Source organism: Schistocerca americana, chromosome 6 (genome assembly GCF_021461395.2).
Source record: "Schistocerca americana isolate TAMUIC-IGC-003095 chromosome 6, iqSchAmer2.1, whole genome shotgun sequence".
Taxonomy (NCBI): domain Eukaryota; kingdom Metazoa; phylum Arthropoda; class Insecta; order Orthoptera; family Acrididae; genus Schistocerca; species Schistocerca americana.
In genome coordinates, this window is record NC_060124.1 from 357,473,747 (window position 1) to 357,487,416 (window position 13,670).

General features: G+C 45.1%; 1 protein-coding gene across 1 annotated transcript in view; it reads left to right on the top strand.

Moving 5' to 3' along the window:
* LOC124619319 (protein turtle-like) overlaps window positions 1-13,670 on the top strand; it is a 906,568-nt gene that overhangs the window by 399,406 nt on the left and 493,492 nt on the right. Inside the window, exon 3 of the mRNA XM_047145628.1 lies at window positions 6,520-6,600. The gene's annotated coding sequence lies outside the window, so the exon portion shown is untranslated. The remainder of the gene's footprint in view (window positions 1-6,519; window positions 6,601-13,670) is intronic.

Sequence of the window (13,670 nt, forward strand, 5' to 3'; positions counted from 1 at the left end):
GCAACTTCTGGCATGCTGTTTAAATTATCCTTACGTTAATTGAAGTATTTTCAATAATAGTTTAATTACTGCGATGGTGAAATCTAGATCATAGAATGTACCTTTATTCAGACAGCCAAGCAGCCCTGAGATCTCTTACAGTCCGTGAAACGAGGTAAAAGATCGTTGTGCAATGCCACAAACTTCTCGTGTCATTACAAGAAAGCAACAGGATAAAAATGTTGTAGGTCCCTTGCCACTCAGCAGTCAGTGTCAAGAACAAGATGACAGGCTGGCCAGATCAGGTGCGACGACCTCATTTATTGTACCGGAACCTCTCCCAGCCATCAACAAGGCGAGGGTTCAATCATAACTGCGAAATTGGATCAAAAGTCATCAAGTAGAATATTATAATATACAAAATTTTGTACATGGCTGCGCGTTCAGAGACGGTGAATAGTTTCAATTAAAAGAAAACAGCCCGCGGTCACTAATTTTTAACGAATTAACCGGGTTTCAACACTGCTAGGAGTGTCTTCCTCAGAATTTAAACATGGTCACAGAATTATGACTAAAAAACATATGATACAAATTATAAGTACGGAATTATCGTGGCAGTATTTATATGTCACAAAGATATTTAAGATAAAAAACTGTGATGGCGAGCCACTAAGGGCTGCTCGTTACTTGCGTGGTGCAGGTTAACAGACTCACAACCTGCACCACGCAAGTAACGGACAGCCCTTAGTGGCTCGCCATCACAGTTTTTTATCTTAAATATCTTTCTGACTAATACCCTTTTCGCATATTTATTATTTTATAAATGACATACAAGTACTGCCAGTCTTTCACGATAATTCCGTACTTATAATTTGTATCATACGTTTTTAGTCATAATTCTGTGACCATGTTATAGACCATTCTTTAGTTTAAATTCTGGTCCGCCCCCGGTAGCTGAGTGGTCAGCGTGACGGATTGTCAATCCTAAGGGCCCGGGTTCGATTCCCGGGTGGGTCGGAGATTTTCTCCGTTCAGGGACTGGGTGTTGTGTTGTCCTAATCATCATCATTTCATTCCCATCGACACGCAGGTCGCCGAAGTGGCGTCAACTCGAAAGACCTGCACCAGGCGAACGGTCTACCCGACGGGAGGCCCTATCCACACGACACTTCATTTCAGTTTAAATTCTGAGGAAGACACTCCTAGCAGCGTTGAAACCCGGTTAATTCGTTAAAAATTAGCGACCGAGGGCTGTTTTCTTTTAATTGTATTGTAATATGATCCAGAAACAAAAACATGGCAAGTTAATTATTCCAAAGCCGCTTTTAAGAGAAGTTCTGTAATCTTGGGCTTGAACAGGAGACAGACTAAAAGCATGATAGGACAAATGACCGGCCATGAGAACTTCAACAAACACGAAATACACTCCGTGATTACAGAAAAGAATCCCCTTGGTGTAGGTTGTGTGGTGAGAGTGACGAAACCACACCACATACTAACTTCGAATGCGAAGCGTTAGAGATCAAAAGACAGAATATTCGTGTCATCAAGTCCTGAACGAATGTATCCAACAAAAAAAACTACTCTTTCATGATACTTCTCCACAATCACAGGGAGTGAAACCGCAAGATAAAGCCTTGTCCAACGCAAGCAATATTAGGCTAGGACCGCTGCCGTTTTTCTCAATTTCTTCGAATGAAATTAAACGGTGAAATCTTGTCAAGTGTTGGGTAAAAGAAGGTAATACACTCCTGGAAATTGAAATAAGAACACCGTGAATTCATTGTCCCAGGAAGGGGAAACTTTATTGACACATTCCTGGGGTCAGATACATCACATGATCACACTGACAGAACCACAGGCACATAGACACAGGCAACAGAGCATGCACAATGTCGGCACTAGTACAGTGTATATCCACCTTTCGCAGCAATGCAGGCTGCTATTCTCCCATGGAGACGATCGTAGAGATGCTGGATGTAGTCCTGTGGAACGGCTTGCCATGCCATTTCCACCTGGCGCCTCAGTTGGACCAGCGTTCGTGCTGGACGTGCAGACCGCGTGAGACGACGCTTCATCCAGTCCCAAACATGCTCAATGGGGGACAGATCCGGAGATCTTGCTGGCCAGGGTAGTTGACTTACACCTTCTAGAGCACGTTGGGTGGCACGGGATACATGCGGACGTGCATTGTCCTGTTGGAACAGCAAGCTCCCTTGCCGGTCTAGGAATGGTAGAACGATGGGTTCGATGACGGTTTGGATGTACCGTGCACTATTCAGTGTCCCCTCGACGATCACCAGTGGTGTACGGCCAGTGTAGGAGATCGCTCCCCACACCATGATGCCGGGTGTTGGCCCTGTGTGCCTCGGTCGTATGCAGTCCTGATTGTGGCGCTCACCTGCACGGCGCCAAACACGCATACGACCATCATTGGCACCAAGGCAGAAGCGACTGTCATCGCTAAAGACGACATGTCTCCATTCGTCCCTCCATTCACGCCTGTCGCGACACCACTGGAGGCGGGCTGCACGATGTTGGGGCGTGAGCGGAAGACGGCCTAACGGTGTGCGGGACCGTAGCCCAGCTTCATGGAGACGGTTGCGAATGGTCCTCGCCGATACCCCAGGAGCAACAGTGTCCCTAATTTGCTGGGAAGTGGCGGTGCGGTCCCCTACGGCACTGCGTAGGATCCTACGGTCTTGGCGTGCATCCGTGCGTCGCTGCGGTCCGGTCCCAGGTCGACGGGCACGTGCACCTTCCGCCGACCACTGACGACAACATCGATGTACTGTGGAGACCTCACGCCCCACGTGTTGAGCAATTCGGCGGTACGTCCACCCGGCCTCCTGCATGCCCACTATACGCCCTCGCTCAAAGTCCGTCAACTGCACATACGGTTCACGTCCACGCTGTCGCGGCAGGCTACCAGTGTTAAAGACTGCGATGGAGCTCCGTATGCCACGGCAAACTGGCTGACACTGACGGCGGCGGTGCACAAATGCTGCGCAGCTAGCGCCATTCGACGGCCAACACCGCGGTTCCTGGTGTGTCCGCTGTGCCGTGCGTGTGATCATTGCTTGTACAGCCCTCTCGCAGTGTCCGGAGCAAGAATGGTGGGTCTGACACACCGGTGTCAATGTGTTCTTTTTTCCATTTCCAGGAGTGTATTTCGATCCACACGTAATGTTGTTTTAAAATTACAAGGAAAAAATTACCAAAACATTTTTCGAGACTAAATCAGTGCTGGAGATAGGGAGCAACATCGTTACCATGCACTTGCAAATGACATTCTAATCGAGAGTACTTATTTTTGTCTAAACATTGCCAACTGAATGATACTCGTCACTCGAGAGTACTTATTTTTGTCTAAATATTACCAGCTGAATGACAAGGGCCACTGTAAGGTTGTCGAATACTTTGGGAGATGGTAGTACTCATCGAAACAAGAAAAATAAGTCCAATAAACATGGGTCCGGAAACGCATAGTTCCCGAGATAAACACGTGCTTATGGGAAGGGCTGCGCGACGTTACGTTGCGGATATTAGCACAGTCGCCGGCCCCTGTGGCCGAGCGGTTCTAGGCGCTTCAGTCCGGAACCGCGCTGTTGCTACGGTCGCAGGTTCGAATCCTGCCTCGGGTATGCATGTGTGTGATGTCCTTAGGTTAGTTAGGTTTAAGTAGTTCTAAGGTCTAGGGGACTGATGACCTCAGGTGTTAAGTCCCATAGTGCTTAGAGCCATTTGAACCATTAGCACGGTCGCATTGGCGCTGCGTCTAATATGTCGGCAGGGTATTATGATGTCTTACTCACGGTACTGTACCTACCATTAGGTGGTCTGAAGTTAATTGTGTGGTTCAAGTTGTGATGCAGGCTACGTTAGTTTTCGTCGTGTTTGCATGCCTTATTGTACAGTACTGTCACCTTGGGTACGCATCATGGTGTTTTACCTTATTCCAAAAGCGGATTCACTTTTGTGTTTGGTGTTATTGCACTGTTTGTACATACAGATGGTGTACTACACTTACATTTTCTCTCTTCCACCACCTGCTAGCAATGGTAGACTACCACTCGACATGTCAAATGGCGGATATGGTATTCTGCTATGGCTTGGCAAATGGACGTAGCCTGTTAGCCCGTGCCCTCTACGCTGAAAAATATCCACAGCGCAGAGTGCCCTCTCATAAGTTGTTCGGCAGAGTTTTCCAGGGTCGGAGGGACTCAGATACCCTTGCACCTCGGATGACTAACACAGTCCGCGCGCCTGACATGGAGAAGCATGTGCTATTTTCGATGGAAGAAACCCCTGCCCCTGGAACCAGTATGCGACGATTAGTAGCGGCAGCAGAAGGCGTGTCTCACTCTTTTATGGGGGGGGAGGGGGGGTGCTTAATGAACAATTTCTGTATCCATGTCATCTACAGCGCGTTCAGACCCTAATGCCACACGATCATCATGGCAGACGGCTGTTCTGTCAATAACTGTTGCAGATCCACTGGTCACATCCAAGACTTTATTTACCGATGAGGTAGGGTTCAAAAAAGGTGGTGTTGTGAATTTACATAACCCGCATGTCTGGGCAGATGTAAATCCAAAAGTAATTCAGAAAAGATGGCATCAACACCAGTTCTCAATAAACGTATGGGCAGGCGTACTTGGCGATAAATTACGAAGGCCATACATGTTACCACAAAAGTTAATTGGGGCTCATTATCTGGACCATCTCATTAATGAATTGCCTACCTTGCTCGAGGCTGTGCTACTGCAGCAACGAATACAAATGTGGTTCATGCATGACGGCGCACAATTTCGTTACAATTTGCGCGTATATCTGATGCAGACATTTCAGGACCGCTGGCTGATCGGGGGAGGGGAGGGAGCTGGGAAACCTCAATCCCTTAGACTTTTGCTTACGGGGACACTCCACACCAATAAACGAGGTGAAGACACTACAAGGTCGCGTCTTCAATGCATGCCGGCAGTTGGTCGGAGATGGTGGGGGGGGGGGGGGGGGCTGCTCGTTCCCCAGACCTCAGTCGCCTAGACTTTTGGTTATGGGGACACTTGAAGGAATTCGTCTACGTCACGGCAATCAACGAGGTGCGGGCATTACAGGGAGCGTCTTTAATGCGTGCCAGCGGGTACAACAACAACCGGGCATACTTCGAAGGGTGCGTCATTCCTTACGCCGGAGGGCAGAAGGGTGCATTGTCATGAATGGACGCCACGTTGAACATCTCCTGTAAACACGTGTCTATCACAGAAAGTATGTATTTCCAGACCCATGTTTATTGGATTTGTTTTTCTTGTTTCGATGAGTGCTACCACCTCTCAAAGCATTCGACACTTTTTTTTTAGCAGCCTGTGTATATCTGTCTCGTAAAAATACGTTTTGAAATTCGTGGTATGTTGATTGCAAGGCCTCTAATTTTTCCTATTCGGCTTCACAACTTGTAATTTCAGAACTGCCTACTTTCTTTCCGTTGATAAAGTACGAAGAAATGTTTGAAACCTTGTTTTGAAACGGGAGAATTTTAAGCCAAAGTACCACACAAACTTTGAAGCAAACATATTTCAGAATGCTCGTACGGATATTTCCTTTAACTGGAAATTAGGATATAAGTTTATCCTCAGATCTAAGACTCAATGAGTATGGAACAGTGTAAGAATGTGATTTGGTCGGATGCATCTTGTTTCATAATATTTCCAGCTTCTGGCCGAGTTTACATTCCAAGAATGAAACATGGCGGGTGTTAGGTGATGATTTGGCAGCTATATCGTGGTATTCCATGGGCCCCATTGTTTCTCTGCAAGGTCACATTACTGCTAAGGATTATGTGACCATTTTGGTCATCCCATGCTACAGCGTCCGTTGTCCAGGTGTGTTGCAGTATTCCAAGGGGACAGGGTCCCCGTTTACGAAGCTCGTATCATCCAGGACTGGTTTGTGAGCGCGAGGATGAATTGTAGCATCGCCCCTGGCCACCTCAGTCATTGGATCTCAATTTTATTGACTCTCTGTTATCTACTTTGGAGGCAATAGTGCATGATCCCTATCCTTCATCATCGTTATCTGAACTCACTACTATTTTGCAGGAAGAATGGCACACGATTCCCTTGAAAACCTTCGTCTTGTCGCTCCATTTCAATGGGTTCCGTATCCATCAGCTTGACTTTGCCTGATGATGGCGGATACGGAATGCATTGAAACGTCACGACAAGACGACGACGCCACTCGGCTGATAACGCAATAAGATTTCATATCTGTAATATGCTGAGAAAGCCGGCAGCCACATACATACGGAACTTGTATTTATCCATTCCGAAACGACTGAAAGATGTTTTGGACGCCAATGCGTTTTCCTACACCGTAATAGGCATGGTGTTGTGTGGTAGGTTTTCTTATGTTTCCATATTTTATCCACGTCCTGTGTGTGTATGTGTGTGTTGTGTCGTGTCACGCATAGTTCATTAGTGAACGTACGTCTCTCGCTTTGGTTTAAAAGTAATACCAAGAATCTCCGGTTTTGTGTTACAGGGCTGGTGAGAGGGGCGGCATGCAATCACCGCAGCGCCTCGCGCCATGCTGCTAGAGACCGAGGACGCACTCCACTGTTGGGTAAGAAACGGCCGGACGCGTTTGCTGCAGTTTGTTTCTTTATTGTTGTTTGACCTTTCTCGGCCCTTATAGACGGTAAAAGGTGTGTCATCGACACAAACGCCGCACTCTTCAACTTACGTTTTCGAAATACGTGAATGAAAATAATTAAAAACGGTGAAAAGAACAGGTAAGTTTTGTGACGTTAATGAAATAACTTTCGTTGACAGTATTGTAAATAATACTGCAGAATTTGTTCGTATTAAAATAAAATATGGTGAAAAAAGGTGGTAAAACCTTGAAATAGAGCGCTACACCTGAAGAGATCTGGGCTGTAGCGTGGAGATAAGGGTACGTATGTGGGTGGGTGGTGTGAGACGGAATGGAGTAGGGGACTGGGATGTGAGCTTGGCCATAGTATGAAAAGTAAGGAGTGTTTAGGGTAATACGAAGAGGTAGGTGTGAGCATCGCTGGTGTGGGGTCTGATGGAGGGAAAATAGAGCTGACAGGGCGGGTAAGTACTGGAACGATGTCATTGTCTTGGGAGGAGCCAGCTGAAGTTTCGTTGGGAAAGCGTGTGGGAGTAGAGGCTACTGCAGCGAAACATCATTAATCTACACTGCTCTGAAAAACTTAAGGACTCGATAGATTAAGTGAAATAACATGTTAACTGCTCTGTGGGAATGGATGAAAGTGCAGAAGCATGTTGCCAGAGGTCTCCCAGTCGTCGACAGAAAGTCAGATTTAATATTTTTTTTGTGGGATCTAAAATTTAAAAACCTCTCTCACACCGGCCTGATTTAGCTTCACTGATCAGGATAGTAAAAACATGCGTATGTTAAGGGAATTTTCATTCACAAAGCAGGCTTATCACATTAACACAGTTCAATACTGTTCTATCCTGATTAAATTGAGCTTAACTTAAATTCCATAAGGCAGTGAAGCAATTTCGAAGTCTCGGTGCGACGAAAATTGTCAGTCGATCTCATGGAAACATTTGTAATAATTATTAACTTTCGGTGATCACATGTGGAAGACCGGAGATCTGCTGGTAGGACCGTGTTAGCCTATTTATTTGAAGTAACTGGATATCTTGAGCATACAAAACGGCAGGTTCGTCCAGTGTAAATCAGACGTTCCCCGCTGATCCAGTGCAACATAGCGTAGTAAGCAGACACTGTCAATAATAAATAATACGCGAACACACTTACTTTAGTTCATGTATTAAATTCCTTCTCATACAGAATCTCATCAAGATGGCGACTAGCTTAACAATACATACATATACATCCTCCTTCTTTCAGGACTAATCGGCAAGAATTCCCTTCATTCTTTTCATAAGAGAAAACATAGATAGCAGAGAAGCTATTCCATGGAGTAAATGGACGCTCCAAGGAATAATTGGGCTTGAAACTACTTTGCATTGATAATCGGTAAGATAAGAAGAGATATTTCGAGATATGTACCGAGTTATATAATTTATAAAATTTCTGAAAATATTGCGGAGAGACCGCTGCAAGAGACATTACACAGAGATCACATGGCGTGAGGTCAGTGTGATTACATCAGTATATGAGACTGGCCCCGCGACGGGACGCAGGTGAATCAACAGGAAAAGCCAGTGTCAGTCAATCAGCGAGCAGTTTCGGTGCACTGTGGTGGTGTTCTTCATTACAATCTGGTCAGGAAACAATATTTGGCCGACTTCACGCGGAGAAGAATCATCGGGAAAATGGAAGAAGGACGAAGAGTGACGAGCGCAGCCCAGGTGCTCGGTATTGCCCACAGTATTGTTCCAAGTGCTTGGGGTTCGTTCCGAACCGTAGGCCAGCTGCTCGAAAGAGAGGAGGTGATCGACTGTGGTCAACTATAACAGCAGATGGAGTTACGTTGTGCAAGAGGCGATGCAAGCAACCACACTTAACAGACCTGCAAGGCGCGCTATCTCACACACCACACTGTCATGCAGACTGCACAGGGCTGGTCTCTTCGACCGCTGAACGGTACGTTGTGACTTAGTTGAAGACATCCTGACAAACTGACCACGGTATGGCACTCTTATCGGAGAGGTACCTTCAGACAGACTCGGTTATATTCTATTATGTCCTTAAAAGGAACTTGTAAGCGCTCGGACCTATCAGTCCAGCTTTTCTATATTATCGCTGATAACGTCAGTTTATTTGCTTCCAGACCTCCTATGCCGGTAGAAGTTATTGACGAGGTTCTAGGCGCTACAGTCTGGAACCGCGCGAACGCCGATTCATGCTATGCTTCTCACGTTCGGGTAGATGCGGAAGCGACGGGACCATATTAGAATGGTTCGCGGCTCTGGTTGCAAGAGAACGAGTAGCCACCACGCCAGTGATGGCCGGAGTGAAGTCATAGTCTGTTTGTCGTGGTTCACCGAGCATCTCTTCCGTAAGAGGCTACTTTGTTTTCCTCTTTACTGCTGCATGCTGGTACAGCAATGTGGTGCGTACCTGGTGTGTGGGTTAACAGCGTTTAAGTGACGTTGTATGCCAGTCAGCGTGTTGTTCAGTTTTGAGTGACGTTGCTTGGCATGCAGTGTCGTTCGTCAGGATAGAGCGACATTGTTTTAAGTTCTCTTGTCGTCTGTTACGGCGTTGTCCTTGTTATTGGTGTCTTCCTGCGTCAAGTATTGCGTCGCGGTAGTGTTCTCCTCTGAAGAAAATTAGTGTCTTGTTGAAATACATCTGTTATTGTAATTGTATCGAGCCAAGCGAGATCTGTCTAAAATGACAAGAGTTTTCCGCGTCCGTCCCCTATTTTAATTAATATTAAGTTTGACATCTATTTCGCTCATTGTGTATATATTTAAGTGATGTTAACAAATCTGATGTTTCTTCAGTTATGGTAGGAGTCCTCATTTGTTGTTTCTCAAAGGTTTTCTGCGCTGGTAGTGCGTAGAATGCTGTACAGATGTTACCATATATATGCGAGAGTATATTGTAGAAATGTTGCCATGTGTATGAGAGAACTATCATTCAAAGTTTATAATTTGATGGGTCCAGTGTTTGTTTTGGTAGCAGTTCGACTGTTGCCATTCTTGCATTAGGACTGTGTGGAGCGTTTAATATTTGTGAAATAATTTCACATGCGTTTCATTGTATATGTTTTGGTGTGTTCTTAAAGGTATGGTGAAATATGTGATAAACGTTTTTTGTGATTAGCAAGATCAAAGACTGTTTAACTTATTGGATAATCTAGCCAAATGCAAATGCCTTTTAAATTGGGTCGTTATTGATGTTTGTTAAATCACTCTCACCACCAAGTGTAATATGATCGTACCATGTTTACTAATAAATGATAAGTTGTAACTACGTACAGTAAAACCTCCAAACCGCCAGGGCGTTCCACTCCCCCCCGCCCCCCTCACGCTCCTACCGTAACAGTAACAGACTGCTAGAAACATTGAAAGTTGGACGTTCATATATATATATATATATATATATATATATATATATATATATATATATATATATATATATATATATATATGAACGTTCGACGGGAGTTTCATAGGACGTGGAGGACGCATGAATTGGCCAGCCCGTTCTCCCGATCTTACACCTCTGGACTTCTTTCTGTCGGGTACGTTAAAGGAGAATGTGTACCGTGATGTGCCTACAACCCCAGAGGATATGAAACAACGTATTGTGGCAGCCTGAGGCGACATTACACCAGATGTACTGCGGCGTGTACGACATTCATTACGCCAGAGATTGCAATTGTGTGCAGCAAATGATGGCCACCACATTGAACGTCTATTGGCCTGACATGTCGGGACACACTCTATTCCACTCCGTAATTGAAAACGGAAACCACGTGTGTACGTGTACCTCACCCCTCATGGTAATGTACATGTGCGTCAGTGAAAAAGACCAATAAAAAGGTGTTAGCATGTGGACGTTATGTGCTGTTCCAGTCTCTTCTGTACCTAAGGTCCATCACCGTTCCCTTTGGATCCCTACGTAATTCGGTGCTCTCCGATACACACGATCGAACAGCGGAGGAGTGGTACTCAAGCGTCAACTTTAGGTTACAATATCTCCGGATGTAATTAACATTTTACAATGCAACAAACGGCACTGATTACGTATTTGTTTATATGTTCAGATGTGCTAACAAAACTAATGGTGTTCCATTTAAAAAAACGTAGGTTTGTGTTAAAAACATACTTCCGTGTATTTTTTATGGTTTATATTAACCAATTACACTAGCCCCTCTCCTCACGTTCGGTCTGTGGAATCGATTCGTCAGTATTTGATGTGGTTTACGAAATATATCCAGCGGTAACGTTAGGTGACTCACCCTGTATATATATTTCGTAACTTGGCTATTGATTCTGCGGTTGGGTGCGTACATAAATTCTGAGTCTGAGATATTATTATCGCGCGTGGAAGCGAGCGAACAGTTGTTGAGAGTAATCGGAAGCAGCCTGGCGTGGAGAGAAACAGCGCGTCAGGAGAGGTCGCAGCCTGCCCTGACCGTGCTAGTGGCGCCAGAGCAGATTTTTGTGTTAATCGAGGATTTTGCTACGCGTAGTTCTTGCTTGCTTGCGCACTGGAGGGCGATTGTGATTGAAGACTTTGTGGAATAATTAAAGATTTTGCTAACCAAATTGTCCTAGGAAAATACGGGTATGAGTTAAGTTTGCCGCCGGCCGGGTTGGCCGAGCGGTTCTAGGCGCGACCACTACGGTTGCAGGTTCGAATCCTGCCTCGGGCATGGATGTGTGTGATGTCCTTAGGTTGTTAGGTTTAAGTAGTTCTAAGTTCTAGGGGACTGATGACCAAAGATGTTAAGTCCCATAGTGCTCAGAGCCATTTGAACTATTTTTTTAAAGTTTGCCAGTGTGTGAAGTGTCACTTTTGAGAATGCAGTAGATTAAAAATTTTTATTCGTTCCTTTCATTTTTTTACACCGCTGAAGATTTGTTGACTAAATCCTACCTGATCATTTAATTTCTGTAAAGAAATAAAAAGGAGAGTAGTTCAATGAATAGTTATAACCATGCATTGCATTCCGCATGGACCGCAGTATTTCTTTTGAATTCTTTTAGCACGTTGCTTGATGCAGAATATTCAAGCAGTTGTAGCGGCAATACGAGATAAGTTGTCTGTTGCGTGCAGGAGCATTACAGTATAATTGTTAGAAAATGTTAGAGAACATTTCTAAAATGAAATCAGATAAAAGAGGATCCAATTTTCATGATATATAGGATGAGCGATTAACTTCTGTGTTTTTTTTTTTTTTTTTTCTTTTTCCTGTATCATAATACCGACATGTCAGATAGTGGGAAACTCCAGTAAATGTTTGAATACTGACACGTCGGAATAAGGGTTTTCATAATACAAGTTGTATGGCTACATATCAGATTTTATGATAGCGATAATAAAGTTTCACTAGGTATCCAAGCAATTTTTAGAGAAAAAATACAGATAACGATTATATTGTCAGCTTTACACATTTCCCTACGTCTGTTGCCATAATAATAATTTTTGATGATAAAATTTTCGCCAGGCTGATAATAATAACAATAATAATTCGTAATAAAACTTTCGACATCTTCAAATGGGATAACGTTTCCCGCGACTTTTCTCTGCCCAGTTTATTTAACATTAACACCTTAAATAACCTTGCATAGACTATACGGAACACCACTGGATTCGTAAACTGGCTCTTTGGTGAACATTCCTGCGAGTGTACGCGATGTTTACACTTTGGTGGCTGCTGGGAAACTACATTGTAACTGAAAGCTTCACAGTTGAATAGCTCCCAGCTGCGGAGTGTACCGTTAACACTATTCAGATTCCCCTGAGCCTCTGGCGGCATCTGGTAACAGAGACGGCAGGGACATGCCCGCTTGCGCTAAATGGGAGACACGGCTGCAGCGTCGCCGGAATTGGATCACGGGGCGCAAACAGAAGGCCGCCCCCCTGTCTGGGAGGACTCCATTTGCTCGGTCTGCGAGGAAATGTTGGCGCACCACGGCGGGGGATGGACCGGTTTGTGCCGGAGTGGTGGTTTAGTTATTTGGTTCGCAGATAAGGGCGCAGGGCTCGAGTTCTCACGCATTACTGGCGGACGTATCTGCTCGCGGATGGCGTCTGAATAATAGATGAGCGCCGCGCCTGGGAGCTAGGCTGCCCCGCGTCGCACTTCCACTCTGCGTGCATAATGGCGCTCAGCTTCCTTTCTCGTTGCTTGCTGACGATGACTCACTAGCTGACACAGGGCAACTGTGGCGTTTTCCTTGTCACCTCCAGACAGAGGGAGTACATTTAAAAAAAAAAAAAAAGGTGTAACAATCCACTTTTCAGTTGTTTTTCCCTTTACTATCATTTTACTCTCCCGCCCGTCAGGGCGAAGGGTGTGCTGGCAGTAGTACACTGCCGTTCTACAGCCCTGAGAGGTAACAAAATATAGAAGTGTAAGATATGAACACATTTTAAAAACTGCCATGAAAAGTCGGCTGTGCATTTAAGGTTTCTCGTTTGTAGGAAAAAAAATGTTCAAATGAGTGTGAAATCTTATGAGACATTACTGCTAAGGTCATTAGTCCCTAAGCTTCCACACTACTTAACCTAAATTATCCTAAGGACAAACACACACCCATGCCCGAGGGAGGACTTGAACCTCTGCCGGGACCAGCCGCACAGCCCATGACTGTAGCGCCTTAGACCGCTCGGCTAATCCCGCTCGGCCGTTTGTAGGAATCAACAAGGAATTCGGAAACAATGACCGTGTGAAACCAGACTCGCTCTGTTCATCCACGAAATCAAGGAGGTATCGGCGCCCAGATTTATGCCATATTCTTTGACTTCCAGACGGTGTTCGCTACAGTTCGACAAAATACAAGTGTACATATCGGTGCAGCCTTGTGACGCAATTGAAGACATCCTGACAAATAGACCACGGTATGACACTCTTATCGGAGTGGTACCCTCAGACGAAAAAGTAACTTCGGGCGTACTCCAATGGAATGTTATAGGAAGAGTACTTTATAAAATACGTATATAAGAGTTGCACGAGACTTCTTACGGATGATACTCTTGCAGTTGACGGC